This window comes from Xenopus tropicalis, chromosome 8, assembly GCF_000004195.4.
Source record: "Xenopus tropicalis strain Nigerian chromosome 8, UCB_Xtro_10.0, whole genome shotgun sequence".
Lineage (NCBI taxonomy): Eukaryota > Metazoa > Chordata > Amphibia > Anura > Pipidae > Xenopus > Xenopus tropicalis.
Window position 1 is genome coordinate 48932316 of NC_030684.2, and position 18002 is coordinate 48950317.

An 18002-nucleotide genomic window follows, 5' to 3' on the forward strand; every position below is an offset into this window, starting at 1 on the left:
TGATGGCGTATTCCACCAGCCCTAGAGATTCCTCAGCTGTTGATTAAGCGATATCTGGCGCTGATACTGGCAGAGAGTTGTAGTTCGCCAATACCTGGGTATACATGTGGCCATGCCTTATCATTCCATTTCGGAACGCAAGGGTTAAGGATAGAAGAACTGGTGTTAGTCGCTAGGTGTCGCTGTTTTACAGGGAGAGTCGGGGGCTTTCTGTGACCGCCAGGTGGAGCCCGTACGCCTCATTCGTCCCCCCAGCCGCCAGAGAGCGAACAACTCGAGCCGAGCCTGAGTCGTTGCCGAACTGCCTTTCTTGTTTATTTCTATTTCCCCGGAGAAGGGACCTTAAACAGCACTGCCGAATTGACCCAAGTGATTTCTCATCGGGCACCTATCCATACTATTTGGATTTAGCAGCAGGCCGCTGGACGAGGCCCTCCGTGTGGGGGGAGCCGAGGTAAGTTGTAAAATGGCGGACTCGGGCGCTTGGAAGTTTGTGTGGCGGTGCGGCCTAGCTGGTCATGGGGGGCGGGGAGAGAGCCGGGCTGGGCTGTGGGTGCTGGGAGAGCGTTTGGGCGAGACATTGGAGAAGGAATATGGGGGACTGGCAGGAGAAGTGCAGCTGCGGGCTCCGGGATGCGGCCTCTCCTCTTACGAGACCCCCAGCGCCAAATTTGGAATATTCCTCCCCTTCCCTCCGCCGTGCAGGGGCTTCCATAAGGCGTAACCATGGCGGCTCCTGGGGGGGAGTACCGCTAAGTGTGAGTGTACGTGTGGACTTTTCCCTCCCAAACATGTCCTTTCCAACCAGCGGAGATGCAGCTCCTGGAATGAAGTTTGTTTTGGCGCCAGTTATTTGTCGGTGTTGATAAGAGCTGCTCACCCTATTTTTTCCAAATAAAACCATCTTGGCTCACCAGATATTTACTCAAGCTCTGTGAACACAGCTGTAGAACTACAACGCTCAACATGTTGGAACGCTTTGTATGTTTTGGGTGTAACTGGGAGTTGGGAACACTGCTTTACCCAGGAACTTGTTACATTTATCCCATTATATTCCTTTTGTCTTCCATTATAGTTACAAAGGCTCGGAGGGGCTGCTGGGAATTGTAGTCATATAACTGGGGGGGGGGGGGGGGGGTATTTATATTTCTCTATTTGTCTATATCAAGTAGCAAGATTTACCAGGCTGGATATCCCTGTGCTCAGGCTTTCATAATTGTATGGCTTGCATACATGCTGGCTTCCTGTTGTACATAGGAGCTATCTGATCAGCTGGGACTCTGTATAGTTTGTATGATACAATGTATCAAGCGTATTGTTGCCTACTGGGTATGCTTCCTCTTCCCTTGCCATTTGTTTTCTTAGTAGCAATAAAGTTACAGCAACAGCTTGACCTTCAAAATTGGGTCAGCTTGCACAGTGTGGCCAGATTCCTCACATTCACATAGGGACGAATGGGGCAACTTTCGTGAGACTGGTCAGTTCCACTAGCGAGAGATCAGTGTGCTGCATTAGCAAGGCCTTTTGGCCACATGAAAGCTCAGGCAGATACATTGTTGCATGGGCAGATCGGCTGCTTTATGTACGGATTGTTGTGTTGGTGCTTGTACTGCTAACACTCTTTAGGTCACCGTGACAGCCCTGAAATGTTTATGGGCAAAGTTGTACCTATGCTGGTTAGAAATTGTTATGGATTAACACGGAAAAGGAAGCTAAAGTGAGTTTACTGAGGGTGATTGCATAGGGATCTTTGTTGGTTGGGCCTAGAAAGCTCCTAGCCAATAACAAGAAGCTCTTTGTGAGTTCAGTAGACGGGCTGGAGCTTTAGCACTGCTGTACCACACATCTTAGCTATGGATTCTTAAACAGCGTATTTGAAAATGTCTTTTTATGTAGAAAATGAATCGTGTAGCCTGATTAGTGGCACGACTTTCCATTGGCATTGTTCCATGGACTCACTGCCAGGCTTGCTTCTATCGGCCTGTAAACCTCTTTCAAAAATACAATAGTATCTGGATGTGTTAAAACTTGAGTGCCAGTCCGGTTTGTGTTCCAGTTCTGCCCTCTTGGGCTGCCCCTTAATATCGATTGCTCGCCAATCCACCGCCCATATTTGGTGTCATGAGACTCTCACCTCTCAGGGAGCTCCCTCTGCCTCTCTTCAGCCACGCCCAGATGTTTACTGTCAAAAAAAGAAAAAAAAAAAAAGGTTCCCACCCTTTTGTTAAGAAGCCTTCTCATTAACCTTTTTAGATGGGGTTACACCTAAGGAAAGCATCTACTTAGAAAAGGCGACTACTGCATCATTTTCACTCCTTTAATGCGATGACTGTAGGAACGATGGTCTTGTTGCTTTATTCCCAGTTGCCCTGTTCTAGGCTAGATTGTGCTGAGCTTATAGACCAGTGATTACGGTAAAAAGCAAATTTTGAGAAGCCCAAGAAGCTTCCAGGACCCATAATCGTGTACGTTCTCTTTCTCTCCTGCTTCTGTGTTGTGTATGCAGCTAACCAGGCTGTCAGATTGGGTGGGGGAGGGATGTGACTATCAAACTGCGTCACACTACCATTGGGGCCTTCAGGGACAGTCTGCTTTTCCATGTCGCCACACCTCTCTCCCTTTCCTATTTGCTAGGTCTGTTGGGCAGGTGTGGCTTCAAGTTGTCCCTCTTTTTCTGTAACCCTGTGCTGCTTGACTTCCAGACAAGCTTTTTATATGCCCAGACGCTGCACATTTGCTTGCCGAGTTGACATTTTTTAATACATAGGTGGTTTATGTTTGGAACTTAAACTGGCTAAATTGTAGTAGCAAAACTAGTGATTCATTGTAATTCTATATTGTAAATGTATATTCACATAAAAAATGTAGCCACCAAATTTGGATTTTCTAAATAAACTCAGCCTTGACAACTGTTTAATGTTTGCTAATTGTAATCTTATATTTAAAGCACTGGTAATAAAGATTTGTTATTTCCAAACAAATGTGAATAGAAATAAGGTTTGGCATGTGAGCCAGAATTGATATTTTTAAGGGCTCTGGTACACGGGGAGATTAGTCGCCCGCGGCAAAACTCCCTGCTCGCGGGCGACTAATCTCCCCGAGTTGCCTTCCCTCTGCCATCCCACCGGCGAACATGTAAGTCGCCGGCGGGATGGCAGACGCGGCGGCGCGATTTCGCGATTTTATGCTTTAATACCCGTATACGAAAGACTCGCGAGGCTTTTTCGGCGATTTCCCGAAATCGCCCCGCCGCGTCTGCCATCCCGCCGGCGACTTACATGTTCGCCGGTGGGATGGCAGAGGGAAGGCAACTCGGGGAGATTAGTCGCCCGCGAGCAGGGAGTTTTGCCGCGGGCGACTAATCTCCCCGTGTACCAGAGCCCTAAATCTGTCGAGTTATATTTTGGATCCAGCTAAGCATGAACAGCTATTGCAGGTTGAGCTAAATACCCAGAATACCCGAATAAACCCAATAGGCTTGTTTTGCCTCCAATAAGGATTAATTATATCTTAGTTGGAATCAAGTACAAGCTACTGTTTTATTACAGAGAAAAAGGAAATCATTTAAAAAAATTATAATTATTTGCTTATAATGGAGTCTATGGGAGATGGCCTTTCCATAATTTGCAACTTCCTGGTTAATGGGTTTCCGTAAAAGGTATCCCATAAAGGGACCGTTATCCATCATGGAGGGAATAATTCTCAAGTCTTATATCACACACAATTACTTCTTTTTCATTGATACACATCTCGCAGTGTAATGTATTCGTTGCTCTCTAACAGACTTGGGGTGGGGACATGCTAAGTTGGGGCTAAAGTTGCTACACATTGTATCTACTTATGTATCACATTGTTACATTTTAGAAAGGCGTCTAGATTGCTGTTCTGATACTGGCAAGAAATTTTACATTTTAGAAAAAACATCAGTCATGTGATGAACATCCTTGTGTAGTGTACTGTTTAAAATCTGTGTGTTTTGTGTAGCCACACAGCCCCTTAATTCCACTCAAAACTAGGCTTGCTACCAACTACCAGCTTTTATTTTATTTTGTATGCTGCTAAGAATTTACACACAAATTATGTTAATACTTAGAACATCAGAGTGTGCAAATGCCTTGTTTCAACCATTTTCTACTTGTTTAATCACCATGAAATCTCCAGTGAAAAACATGTCCTTGAAAGGCTTTGCTGGGGAAGTCAAACTAGAGTTAATGTACTTGGAGTGCAGCAGCTAGCCATTTAGTTCATGTTCCTGCGTGTACAATAAATATGAGTGTGCGCTAACAACTGGCAAGTTAAACCACAGAGATACTTTAGAGTTACTTTAATTGATGCCATGCTTTATGGTTAGCAACACCTCAGTGCCATTTACAATGGATGCATGATAATAGTATGAGTGGTCTAGCTATAGATTGGGGCTTTTATGCTTTAATACCCGTATACTTTGTGCTACTGTATGTTAAAGGAACAGTAACACCAAAAAATGAAAGTGTATAAAAGTAATAACAATATAATGTGCTGCTGCCCTGCACTGGTACAACTGGTGTGTTTGCCTCAGAAAGACTACTATAATTTATATAAATAAGCTGCTGTGTAGCCATGGGGGCAGCCATTCAAAGGAGAAAAGGCACAGGCACATTGCAGATAACAGATAAACCCCCATTATATGGGGCTTATCTACTAGTTATCTGCTATGTAACCTGTGCCTTTTCTCCTTTTTTCCAGCTTGAATGGCTGCCCCCATGGCTACACAGCAGCTTATTTATATAGTAGCTTTTCTGTAGCAAAAACACCAGTTTTTTTTGCAGAGCAACAGCACATTATATTTTAATTACTTTAAAACACTTTAATTTTTTGATGTTACTGTTCCTTTAAACCCCTTTTGTAGATATTTAAACACAAAGGTTAATGACTAATCAAAATATTGAAAAGTCAACTACCCCAAAATATAGTAAAAATCTCCCTAACCCAATTGTACAGTATAGAGCTTTAAAATGAATTTAGATTTTTTTGTGCTTTTGTTTCAAACATATATCCGTATGTCCCAATGTGTACTTATCTAAAGTTTCCCTTTTCATAAATGATGAAAGGCCCTCAGTGAGCATTTCAGAAATAGATACTTTGGAACTCCCAATAGAATACACTGAGAGTGTAATTAAAGCCATATTTGTGTTCTGTCCTTCTCCAATGCGTAGACTGAATATGTATTTATATCTGGAGGATCTGTTTTAGGCTAGTGCCACACGGGGCTGTTCCTCGGGCAGTGGAAAACCACAAGCAGCAGCCTCCTACCTTGGCTGCACCGGGAAGCATAGTCTCCGCCCAGGTGTAAGCAGACGCGGCAATTATCAGCCAAAAAAAAAGGGAGACTTTGCATTTCCAGCCAATATCCGCCACATCTGCCTGTATCAGGGTGGAGACCTTGCTTTCTGGTGTAACCGGAGAGCCGATTCTCAGCCCTCATTTTTCCATAGGCCATGGTATGATTGTGTGTTACTTGTTTATTATATATTGTAGAAAAACTAAAAACTAAAAGCTTTGGTTAATTTGTCTGTTTTCAACAGAATTGGTTAATTTGTCTGTTTCTCAGGATTGTAGATTTTGTCAGCTTCTTACCCCATTTGGTGTGTGTGGCTAGCCCGTGGGACATGGCAGAGGCAGTATCTTTTACCATTATCATGAAATCTATAGTTTTTCCAGCCAGTGCAGTTATAAGGAGAATTTGACTATTAGCCTGTAATGTAGGGCAAGGGCACACAGTGGATTGTCTGCTTTCCTCTGCAGATGTTTTTGTTATTGAGGCAGAGAAAGCGGATCTACTCTTATGCGCACACCCCCATAGCTGCATTGACAAGCCTGGTATCAGTCTGTATGGAGCTGCACAGAGCGCATATTTGCACATAAATGTGAATGTATGCATTTTCGCACAGATATCCGCTTCATATAGCTCCACAGAGGCCAATGCTGGGTCTGTCAATGCTGCTGTGGGGGTGTGCGCATATGAGAGCAGATCCACTTTCCTCAACCTCAATAAAACATCTGCGGAGGAAAGCAGACAATCTGAGCCTTTGCTCCTAAAGGGATTGTCCACTTTAGAATTAAGTATGCTGTAGAGAGTAATATTCTGAGACAATTTGCAATTGGTCTTTGTTTTTTTTTTTTTTTTTTTAAATTCAGGTTTTGTTCGATGGCTCTCTAGCTTTGAGTTTCAGCAGCTATTTGGTTGTTAGGATCCAAATTACCTTAGCAAACAGGGTGTGGTTTAAATTAATGACTGGTATATGAATAGAAGAGGATCTGTATAGAAAAATAAGTAATGTAAAATAACAATAACATTATAGCCTCACAGAGCAATAGTTTTTTTTTGCTCAGTGGTCAGTGAAAAACAAATAATGAACACTACTTGAAAAGTTGCTTAGAATTGGCCTTTCTAAAACATACTAAAAGTTAACTTAAAAGTGAACCACCCATTCATTTTGTGTTCCTGTATGCATTGTAGACAATTACTATCCAACACCTGAAGAAGTTTGATTCCAGAACCAGTGGGGTATTTTACATGTTGCTTCTGAAACCAGATTTAGTTGTGGAATGTAGGACTGTATAAACTTTCTGTAGTGTGGAATATTATGAAAGTTTTAAAAACACAAAACTATAATAATTATCATTTAGGGTATATCCTGATGAGAGGATGGCACCCATTAGCAAATGATTTCTGGCACTTAAAGTCTCTTTGCTATCTATAAGCAGAGGGACTTCAAGTGCCAAAACCTGTCACTTCACAATGGAACTGTGTGAGGGATGGGTCTGTGCAATCCCATACAACTATGAGATTGTTGTACTACTTCATTCAAACAGATATTGTAAGGGGCTGTTTAGCTGGAAAGGTTGTTGTCTTTTGGTGAGGTCTTCAAATGAGTGTATCTTTGGCCAATTTGGACACACAGGTGGTAGGCAAAATTGGGCACCAGGGTAACACCTTGTGCTAGTGCTGGGCGGTATACCGGTTTTTGAAAAAAAAAAAGATATGATTTTTGAACATACCGCTATACCGGTATGCGCGCCTCCTGCAGTTTTTCTCCAATTACATCCGGGTTGCGCCCATGCGTACGTGATGTCGGCGCGCATGTGACGTCATCGCGCACGCGACGTCGCTAGGACGCATCGCTGGAGCTGGAGGAACCACAAGTTGGGTAAGTTGGGCTGGGGGGGTTGTGGCTGGTGCTGGGGTTGGGGGGGTTGTGGCTGGTGCTGGGGTTGGGGGGGTTGTGGCTGGTGCTGGGGTTGGGGGGGTTGTGGCTGGGGCTGGGGGGGTTGTGGCTGGGGCTGGGGGGGTTGTGGCTGGGGCTGGGGGGGTTGTGGCTGGGGTTGGGGGGGTTGTGGCTGGGGCTGGGGGGGTTGTGGCTGGGGTTGGTGTTGGGGTTGTTGGGGGGGGGGGGGCACCAATATTTATTTATTTTTTTATTTATATACCGTCAAATACCGTGATACCGATATACGATATATACCGTGATATAAATTTTTGGTCATACCGCCCAGCTCTACCTTGTGCTTGTATTTGGGATCCATGTCCAGCTAAATGATGAACAATTGGCCCAGCTTTAGAGTGAATTAGAAAAAAAAAATCCACTGAACTGTTGTGTGTTTTTTCTAAATAGTCTGTATTTTTTATACTACTCTTTCCATGAGTCATTGGTGAGTTCCTTAACAGACTTTCAAAACCAATTTTTGCAGGCTGCAAAGAACACACTCATGCTGTGAGTCAGCGACATATTTTACCTGGTCTGACAGGCTGATGCCAGTTTGCCATTCCTGCACTGCATGTTGTTGAATCACAGTATGGCAGAGTTGTCGGCAAAAATGCTTTTGCTATAATATAGAACCTTTTTTTAAAGAATAATTGCAGGTAGCTTTGTTCTATTTTAGCCAGTAAAAATGTTACAGGGTAAACCTTTTGAAATAATAAAAAAATATATATATATATTAAAAGTGGTATATGCTCCTTTTTTTTTTTTTTTATATATTTAAACATTCATCCCATATGTCAGATTACTAGCAAAAATGAATATCAATCTGTGTGTAAGGCATTAACAAAGTCATCTGTTTGTCCCTTGCATGTCCACTTGTAAACAGGTGGGATTCTGTCCAGAATGCTCTGGCCCTGGGGTCTTCTGGGTATATTTCCATAGTTTGGATCTCTATACTTTGTATTTAATGCTTTAATGATTTTTTAATAGACAACCAATAGGATTGTTCTGCATCCAATAAAGATTAATTATAGCTTACCGTATATACTTGAGTATAAGCCGAGTTTTTTAGCACCCAAAATGTGCTGAAAAATTAACCCTCGGCTTATACTCGAGTCCCTTCAACTAACACCCTCTGCTACCTGATTCCCTGTGTGCTCTTCTGTGCTCCGCTGCTTCCTGGTTTCTTGCCCCGCCCCCCGGCGTGACATCACACGCTCCCTGCTCTCAGCTCCGGTGTCTGTGTCTAATGGTGAGGGGGAGGGAGAGCCTTTACAAGCAGGCAGGAATGGAACTGTTTGAAGCAGGCAGGCAGGCAACAGAACATCAAGCCTGCATGCTATTGAGGTGAGGAGGGAGAGGGAGGGAGCTCCTTGAAGTGAACCTCAAGCTGAATCCTCTCAGTTTATGATGTGCTCCTTTTGATAGACAGGTTGAGGAGCAAGCCATTAATGAGCGATTACTTCTCCAGGTGACCCTGCTAGAGGAGGCAATAGGGGGGAGCCTGGCATCTCGCATACTCATTCCCTGCACTTATTTGTTCAGTAAGATTGATAGATCCTAATTTTATTGGAATTTATTTTGATTACTGAAACTTAGAAGCTGCTGCATTTCCCATCCTAGGCTTATACTCGAGTCAATAGGTTTTTCCAGTTTTCTTAGGTAAAATTAGGTACCTCGGCTTATACTTGAGTATATACGGTAGTTGCATTAGGTATGCACTGAATCCAGCATTTGGTTCAGAATTTTTTCGCAGGATTCGGGATGGACCAAATCCATGCTCCTGGCCGAACTAAATGCAAGTCTTTAAAATTACATGACTGTCATGTAAACACAGAAATTGAAAATTTTTCACCATGTGCGCAGACATTTAATCCTTCCATATGATTCAGATTCGGTTCAGAATTTGGCCAGATCTCTCACAAAGGGTTCGGCTGATTTAAAAAAAAAAAATGGATTCAGTGCATACCTAGTTGGGATCAAGTACAAAGTGCTGTTTTATTTTTACAGAGAAAAATGTAATCATTTCTAAAAATTAGAATTATTTGTTTAAAATGGAGTCTATGGGAAATGGGCTTCCTGCAATTCAGAACTTTCTGGATGATGGGTTTCCGGATAACTGGTCCTATATCTGTATATGATTTAAATACCTCCAAATACTTGTCAGTTCCCCTATAATTCCCTTCTGTTCCATGTTTTTTTTGGACAGTAGAATGAATTAACTCAATCCTGTTGCACGCATAGGGCTTATAATAACGAGTGTTTTGTACGTACAGTCAGGGCCGGGAGTTTTTACATGCACCCACAGTACAAATGGTGATTCACCATTATCTTTGCCTGGTAGTTCTTAAAGCAGGCTTGTGTACTGGCCAGTCTTATTGTGCCATTCTGTAGTATTGCAGTGCATTTTAAGCTAGCACAAAGCATGTTCACATGTATGTGTAGAAGTAATGCAGCTTCAGTATAAATAGAATTGTGTAGCATTCAATAGTACGACCCATTGATTAGTTATTGAAGCAACTGTCTTGACACACGTTCATTTTACTATAACATGTACAATGTCCAGTGTATCTGGTCTTAAATTACCCAAGCTGACTGTGACATGTATATGATCACTATATGTGATACGTTGTGTTAACACATGGTCTGATCAAAATCATAATCCACTTTCGTGGAAAACAATTTATTTGAGACAGAGCATGTTGGGGACAAGGTATCTGGCTGTTTTGAGTTGTAAAGTACACAACATTTTTGATGTATCACAAGTAATGTTTTTGTTGCATGTTATGTGATCATTTCTTTGGGAAGTACTGTCTGTGTGCTTTATTTTGTTTAGTGTGTCTGGAGCATTTAATTTTTACCTTGTTAAGGGAAGCACTGTGGCATCTCAAATAAATCAATATATAATTTAGTAAACATTTTAAAGGAGGGGAAAATTAAGAAAATCTGATTAAAGAGGTAACTTTTTCTTTCTCCTTCATCTTGCTTTTCAGTGTCAGTCTTTAACTGATGTGCAGACTGAGTTCAACTGGAACTCATTGTGTTCTCACTACATCACTCTTATATTAGGCTTCTTTTCTCTTTAGTGGAAAGGAAATGTAGGGACAAGGCAGAACAGCAGAACAGATCCTTGCTTCCAATTCCTTCCAAAAGTATTGCTTATTTTGTGCCTAAATTAGCACATAGTCTACCTTTTAGTTTTTGAGCTGTTCTTTAAATGTGTCATAATGACTCAATAAGTAAAGGCAAAATTAGCTTTAACTGACACCTTATATAAATGTTTTAGTTTGCACAAATAAGACCACACTTACTGGAGACATTTTTGCAGTAACCTTTCCCTGCCAGGCATGTAGATTCATGCTGGCAAGCAAAGCCTGAGTGCCAGTAATGTAGAATATTTGATTGTTCCGACGTCCCCATTTTTTAGGATGACTACCACATGAGCATAAGCAATGTGACATAACATCTTGGACCTAATCATCTCGAGAGATCCCAAATAGCATGTGTTTACGCCCCCCCCCCTTTTTTTTATTTTATTTAACTATTTTGTCATGTTTTGTCCCTAAAACACTTAACCATTTTCTTTTGCTATTGATCTGTATGATTTTTTATTGTGTTAGTTTTGTTCAGTTTTAGTAACTGCGTTTTCCTGGTTTTGGCCATGAAACTATACAGTAACTGTGCAGTGTTAGTAGTTGATTAGGTGTTTTGAACAATGATTACATTAAGTAATCATTTATATTGCTGGTGTGGGTTATTTCATTTTAAGGGTCTCCCCGAAATGCCATCCCACCGGATAGAATGTAAATCGCCGGTAGGATGGCATACGCTGTGCCGAAATCACCAAAGTTTCCTCTCAAGGCAGTTGTGAATTTAAAAAGTCGATTGTCGATTTAAAGGACAATGAAAGGTTAATATAAATTAAAAGTAAGTCTAAAGGCATTCTTTTTAAGTACTTACTGCATATCTAAATTCCCAGATCCCTGCTTGCTTCTCTGAGATACGGTGCTGGCAGCCTACAGCAGTGTGAAGACTACAGTGACATCACTGAAATCTCTCTCCCCTTCCTGTAGGTGCCAGCGGCAGCCTTCCTATTCTCTGAGCATGCGTGTAACTTGATCCTGTCTCCTGTTCTGAGCTACACATGCCCCCCAGCCAATCAGAAGCAGATCTGGCAGAGGGGAGTGGGGGGAGGGAATGAAACACATGTGCAGTATGAAGCATGGAGGGAAAGGAAGGGAGAATACCTTTTTAGAGATGGCTGCCTGTTCTAGAAAATGTGAAGTAAGTGTGACTGAGTAAATATTTGATTAGGTGAGCCAAAAGTGTGGTGTTTTTACTAAACAATAGGAGGACTATTGGGCAGTATGCTTTTTAAATTTTGACTTGCATTCTCCTTTAAGGGACGTTTTCTGAAATTCTATTAAAGAAATACTGACACCAGAAATTAAACTTTTTTTACATCTATCATAACATTGTCTTTGCATGACCTTCATTTTTGCCATAAAAGTATTTGCCCAATGCTTTTATATTACCTGTCTGATCCCCCATGTTCCTCTATGAAGGGGCGGCCATATTTGTCCAGCAGGAGGCCGTTAGCATAAGAAGCTATAACTGACAAGTTGAGAAGGGACAGTCAGGTTGGCAAAACAGTCAGGTTTAGGAACTTCAAGTAACAATTATTTACAAAAGCAAATCTCTCAGCGAAAATCAATCAACATGACCTATAGGCAACTTTTTATGTACATTCATATTTTGAGGAGTCATTTTTTTAGTGTCAATATCACTTTAATGTTTTTTTTAACAAGGCTTTGAACAAGAAAGTATACTTACCCATTTTGGATATGTCAGAATGTTCCAAAAGTAACATTTTCTGGAGTCACACAATGCATTGGTAACTATGGAAAGTTGTTTGCACCAATGAAATTTTTAAAACTCTCAGTTCCAAGACTTTAATATATGCATATTGGACATCAAAATGTCCAGGACATTTGTGTCAAAAGATAAGAATGATATGTTTCTCTCGCTGATACCTCTGAAATCCAACTTTAGCAAAGCTTCAGAGTTTGAAATAGTCATCTTACCTATAGAATGTTTGTCAGAATATATTCTAAAAAAAAAAGTAATTGGCACAGCTAAGTGTGAGACAGCCAATTACCTTGTCGCCCATACATCCACTAACTTTTCAATAAGCTTACTAATGCAACTATTTTGAATATTAAGACTACTAGATACAAGACAATATATGCATATTGCTATATATCATGGGTGCCCAAGAGGTAGATCGCAGTCTACCAGTAGATCACTTTGAAGTTTTTGGTAGACCACAAGACGGTATGCCATCCCACCATTTGTTTTTTCCACCAACATAACAGAGCTTTTGACTGCAGCCATACTGCTGTGTTGACACTTATATAATATTATGTGGGCATTAAATATGACATATGTGAGGCATATTTAATCAAAGCTAGGTTGTCCTGGAGAAGAAAAAGAATATATTAACATTTTTCTAGATACTGTATACTAAACTTTCCGCTAAGGGGCGAAGACACATGGGGCAATTAGTCGCCGCAACTTTTAAGGGCAGTGGCACATTCTATTCACACCAGATAGAATGTAAATCCAAATGAATCAGAAGGAAACTTTGGATGACTGTGGCAGCGACGCATATGCCATCCCACCGGCGACTTACATTCTATCTGGTAGGATGGTATTGCGGGGAGATTAGTCACCCGCGACAACCACTGCCCTAAGTAAGTCTGTCGCAGTGACTAATCACAGCGACATTTCTGCTTGTGAGCTTTCACTACGGAGATTAGTTGATGCAACTTTTTAAAAAGTTGCGGCAGCTAATCGGCCCGTTTGTCTTCGCACGTCATATATAAGTTTATAAGTGCATTTGTAAACAGTCTGCTGTCAGTTTATGAGCTTATTACATGACTTAGATTAACATTTTTTTATGGAAGTTATCACTTTTATTGTTTCTCTGACATATAGATTAAATATTAGTCGTCATTAGCTTGCTTTTGCTCATGCCATCCATTTAAATGAAGGGTTCTTGGATCAGGAAACAATAGTAGAACCTTGCCATGGGTTGCTTTGAGTCAATTGGTTTTAGTGTAAACTAGGGACGAGTGAAATAATTTGCGTGGAGAAAAATTTCGCCATGCCACGCTTTCTCTTGACACAGGCATGCGCGTCATTTTTTGGATGCGTGTCAAAAAAAAAAAAAAAACTACAGGCTCGTCGAGAGAAAATGATGCCTGCATCAAAGAAAGAGACTCGGCAAATTCTCAGCAACGTCACCAGAATAAATGTGAAATTACAACTACATACTGTATGATGTCCCTCTGCCAATAAAAGGCACTTATTGCTGTGTGTGACCTAGATTAGTCTACATGTCCCCCTGATCCTACATTACACGGATGAACATAACAAGCTGGGGGACATTGTTCATTATTCACTTGCATAGGCCCCAACATGGCTGCTCATACAGGAAAATTCCTCCCTGTGCAGAAGCTAGAATGCTTAATAGATGTTTAGGTTAAGGACCAAGGGAATGGTTCAGTCACCCGCAATAGATCTTTGCTATTGTTTGCTACTAACCACTCTGAAATGCCTTTCCACCGACAACAATAGGAGTCGCCGTTGGAAAGTCCATTGCATCACTTCATTATTCCAGTCAAGCAAAGTTTCCTTTTGCAGGCAACTTCATGCGACTTTGGAATAGCGAAGCAGTCCCTGATCCAACAAGATTTTTTAACCTGCCCTATCGAGATCTGCCCGATTTCAGCCCAGATATCGGTCGGGCAGGCCCGTCGCTAGTGCCCATACATGGGCCGATTAGCTGCCTAATTGGTCTAAGGGACCGATATCGGCAGCTAGAATCGGCCCGTGTATGGGAACCTTTGGACTGTAAGCTCCACTGGAACAGGGGCTGATTTGATTGATGTATAACCTCTGTCAAGAGCTGCAGAAATGTTGGGGGTATAAATACCTGGAAATAAATAATAAATTAGAACTGAAGAGGACTGCAAAAAGTCACATGCTGGAACACACAACGTCAGTGTTTGAATGTACTTTTTTAGGGTTACTATTTGGCATTGTGTCCATTTTTTTTTTTTTTTATGCCACTGCTATAATATGCTCCTTTAGTCTCTCGGTCAAATTATTTTTACATTTGTTGGGTTGATAACCTTACCCAAAATTATTTTTTGACTTATGGACAACTTATGACATCTTATGAACTTATATATAGATAAACCTTATCTGCGCTTAAAAATAAATATAAATATAAGTGTATATAACCATTCACGGTCCGAGATCCATATAAGTGAAAGTGAAGATAGGGGAAAAAAAAAAAGTGATCTTTATCCTAACGTGTTAATTCAATGTAAACCAGTTGTGTTCCTTAGCTGCCCTCTTTCAAACTAATCCCAAAATACATAAACGTTATTAAAAGGAGTTGGCGCTCAAAACAAACCACCATGTGTAATCAAATCAATCAGACAGTGTTTATTATACAATAAATCAGTATATTAAAAAGTTACAGTTTATCAAATAAATACACTAAACAATCAATAAAAAAAAAAAAAAATTCCAATACATAGAGTAATAAAACACTAATCAGAGATTCAATTAAAAGCCATAAATAGGACAATAAAATTACTAAACCTATCAGTTCAATTGGGGAGTAAATCTTATGAACCTATAGACACTTCAGGGGTCATGTCCTACTCACAGGCATTCATTTGTATATCCCTGACTTATTTTATTCTAGTGCAGTGATTCTCAGATTTTTTTTCTCCAGCCAGGCCTTATTTGTCTTTCTGTAGTTGACACCCTGGTCTCTCTCACTTTAGAAATAAAATTTGCAATAAGGTTTGCAAATATTCTATTAATTTGACATTTCATCCTAAGATAAAATAGTATATCAAACAACCAAACGCAACATTTAGACATTTTCTAATCAGCAGCAGTTGTTAGGACCTCACCAGCTTTGCAAATGAGCCTCACTGTCCTAGGGGCAGTTTAGTTGTATATTTATAAAGCCAGTGTTTCCACGTTTCATGTCCATTCCTTGAATGTGCAGTTTATTAAACGCGATATGTCAGAGTTACAATAGATTTAACACCAAAATAATTATACACATGAATTTGGCAACGTTGAAGTGCATTTGAGAAACCAGCGCAAGTCTAATAAACCAGCATATCTGATAACAATTCTAAACCTGTTATCCAGAATGCTTGGGACCTGGGGTTTTCTGAATAAGGGATCTTTCCATTATTTGGATCACCATAACTTAAGTCTACTAAAATCATTTCAATATTGAATAAACCCAATACAATTTTTTTGCCTCCAATAAGGATTAATTATTTCTTAGTTGGGATCAAGTACATGGTACTGTTTTATTACAGGGAAGAAGGAAATTATTTTTAAAAATTAAAATTATTTGCTTTTAATGGAGTCTATGGGAGATGGCCTTTCCGTAATTCAGAACTTTTTGGATAACTGGTTTCTGCATAAGGGATCCCATACCTGTACACATTTTACATTTAACAGACTTGCACTAGTTTCTTATGTCACCCTAGGAAAAAAAAAAATTGTGTTGGGTTTAAGTAAAAAAACACTGCTTACAGTATATAAATCTTATTTCCTTTAGCCTTGGAATTCACAATCACACTAACCACTGTTATTAAGGCAAGCTTTTCATCATGCCAAAATGTTGTTTATGTGCCAGAATAGGGGACCTGATGCCCATGCCCAGGATACACAGTTATAGGGGAGGAGGGGATGTGAGGACTGCAGTGACATCTAGGAAGCCCAGAATGGGAAGTGAAACTATTTGGCTGCCCCGTTGGCCTCGGTGCAGACACATGGAGCATATTTCAGCGTCAAAACACGAGTATACATTTTCAAACTGAAATCTGCTCTGTTCATCTGCACCCCGCATAGCAGTAGCTTTATTTGTTGGTCAAAATGTGTGTGACACAGCACTAATGCTCATGCTAAACAGCAATCTAAGCCTATGCTTTACTTGCCAACCATTACACTCAGTATAACTCAAGTACAGGCAACAATTTAAAGTAAAATTAGCCTAATTAGCCAATTTAAAGTAAAAAGTAGCCTAAGGGCCGACAAATCTCCCTTGTTGCGGGCGACTAATCTCCCCGAAATGCCATTCCACTGGCGATTTACATTCTAGCTGGTGGGATGGCATTTCGGGGAGATTAGTGGCCTGCGACAAGGGAGATTTGACTAATCTCCCCGTCTGTCATGGCCCCTAGGCTACTGAAAGTAAATGCTTATTTTACTTTTAAATTGTTGCTTGAGTTATACTGCGTGTAATGGTTGGCAAGTAAAGCATAGGCTTAGATTGCTATTTAGCATGAGCGTTATTGATACTTTTTTTTTTTTTTCATTTGTACCACATTTTAGATATGATTTTAAGTGCACACTTTTGCTAAATGTCTGTAGCTTATCTGTAGGTGGCCATACATGGGCCAACCTTGCAGATATTTATATACTACTGGCCCCATTGGAGGGTTTTCAACAAGTGGTGCTGAAGGTTTTTGTCTCTATAAACATGATTGGTTTTGGGCACACGTAACAAATATTTGAAGGGAGTTACAATTGTTGTCTAAAGACATATGTCAAGGAACAAAATATTTTCTTGTGGGATTTTAAGTCTTGTGGAAGTCTGCAATTATTTTTGTTTTGGCAGAGACCCCCCTGTGGCTGCTGCCAAATGTGATAGTGTCAGCAGAGACTGTTTTTGCCTGTCTGCAATCAGCATTCCCAACAGTTGTTGGGGGAGCAGAGAGATGCCTGGATCCATTGCTGGCTATAGGCTACAGCTGGATACAGAGTGAATGGGGAGTGTTAAGTGGCACTATGTTTTATGCACTGCCTGTTACATTGGGCCCAGCTGTAACATCATAGGGCCTTGCCTGTCAACAGACTCGTAGGCTCTGTAAAGATGTATTAAACCATTTGGCCAGCAGACCAAACAGATGCAAGTGAGAGCAAGGGGACATTCTTGCCTTTCTGTTTGTATGATTGTTCACCCAAAACAGAAAGTGAAGAGCTGCAGCTTGTCACATATAACCATGCTTTTAAATGTGTTTGATCTACAAATGTACCAAAATCAATAGTACAGGGATATTAGCTGAGATCATAAGCCTGCCATACACATATATGGCCAGCTTAACTCTTCCAAACTTTACTTTAGTGTTCCTTGCCTCTGATGTTAACAAGCTGCTTTTAGCTTTTGTAGAATGTATTTAAATGGTTTTAAAGTGACACTCGCTCATAAAACCTGTATACTAAGCAGTTGAGAACCAGACTTTTTTGTTGTGTGAGGTCTATACTTGTGATTTCCTGGGCTGCAGATTTCACCTTTTCTCTATTGTTACTCATTAACTGGAAACTTATTTATATTTAGATGAAGTTTCTATTTTGTCTCTTGTACTGGGATAAGTGTTCAAAAAACCCCTGGTGGTTACTCTGGTTTTCATTTACATTCCAAAAACATACAGGCAGTTTTTGGGACATAAATTAAAAGGGGTTGTAGTAGCATACCAAGGATAATTAATTCTAAGTAACATACAATAGAAGTGTGATTATTCCCCCATGTTTTGTTAGTGATTGTTCTTTGCAGTTGCATAAATTAAACTAGTAAAACACTGGACCAGGAATTTCAATCCTTTTTTTTGCATTATAAAGTAAAATAATGAAATACTTAAAGTTGTGTATATT

At 40.5% G+C, this 18002-nt stretch overlaps 1 protein-coding gene across 2 annotated transcripts in view; it reads left to right on the forward strand.

Moving 5' to 3' along the window:
• Positions 1-213: 213 nt before the first annotated feature.
• The window catches only part of stag2 (stromal antigen 2), a 60081-nt gene continuing 42292 nt past the window's right edge, over positions 214-18002 (forward strand). For both annotated transcript variants that reach the window (XM_002931787.5, XM_031892062.1), the window contains exon 1: positions 214-454. The gene's annotated coding sequence lies outside the window, so the exon portion shown is untranslated. The remainder of the gene's footprint in view (positions 455-18002) is intronic.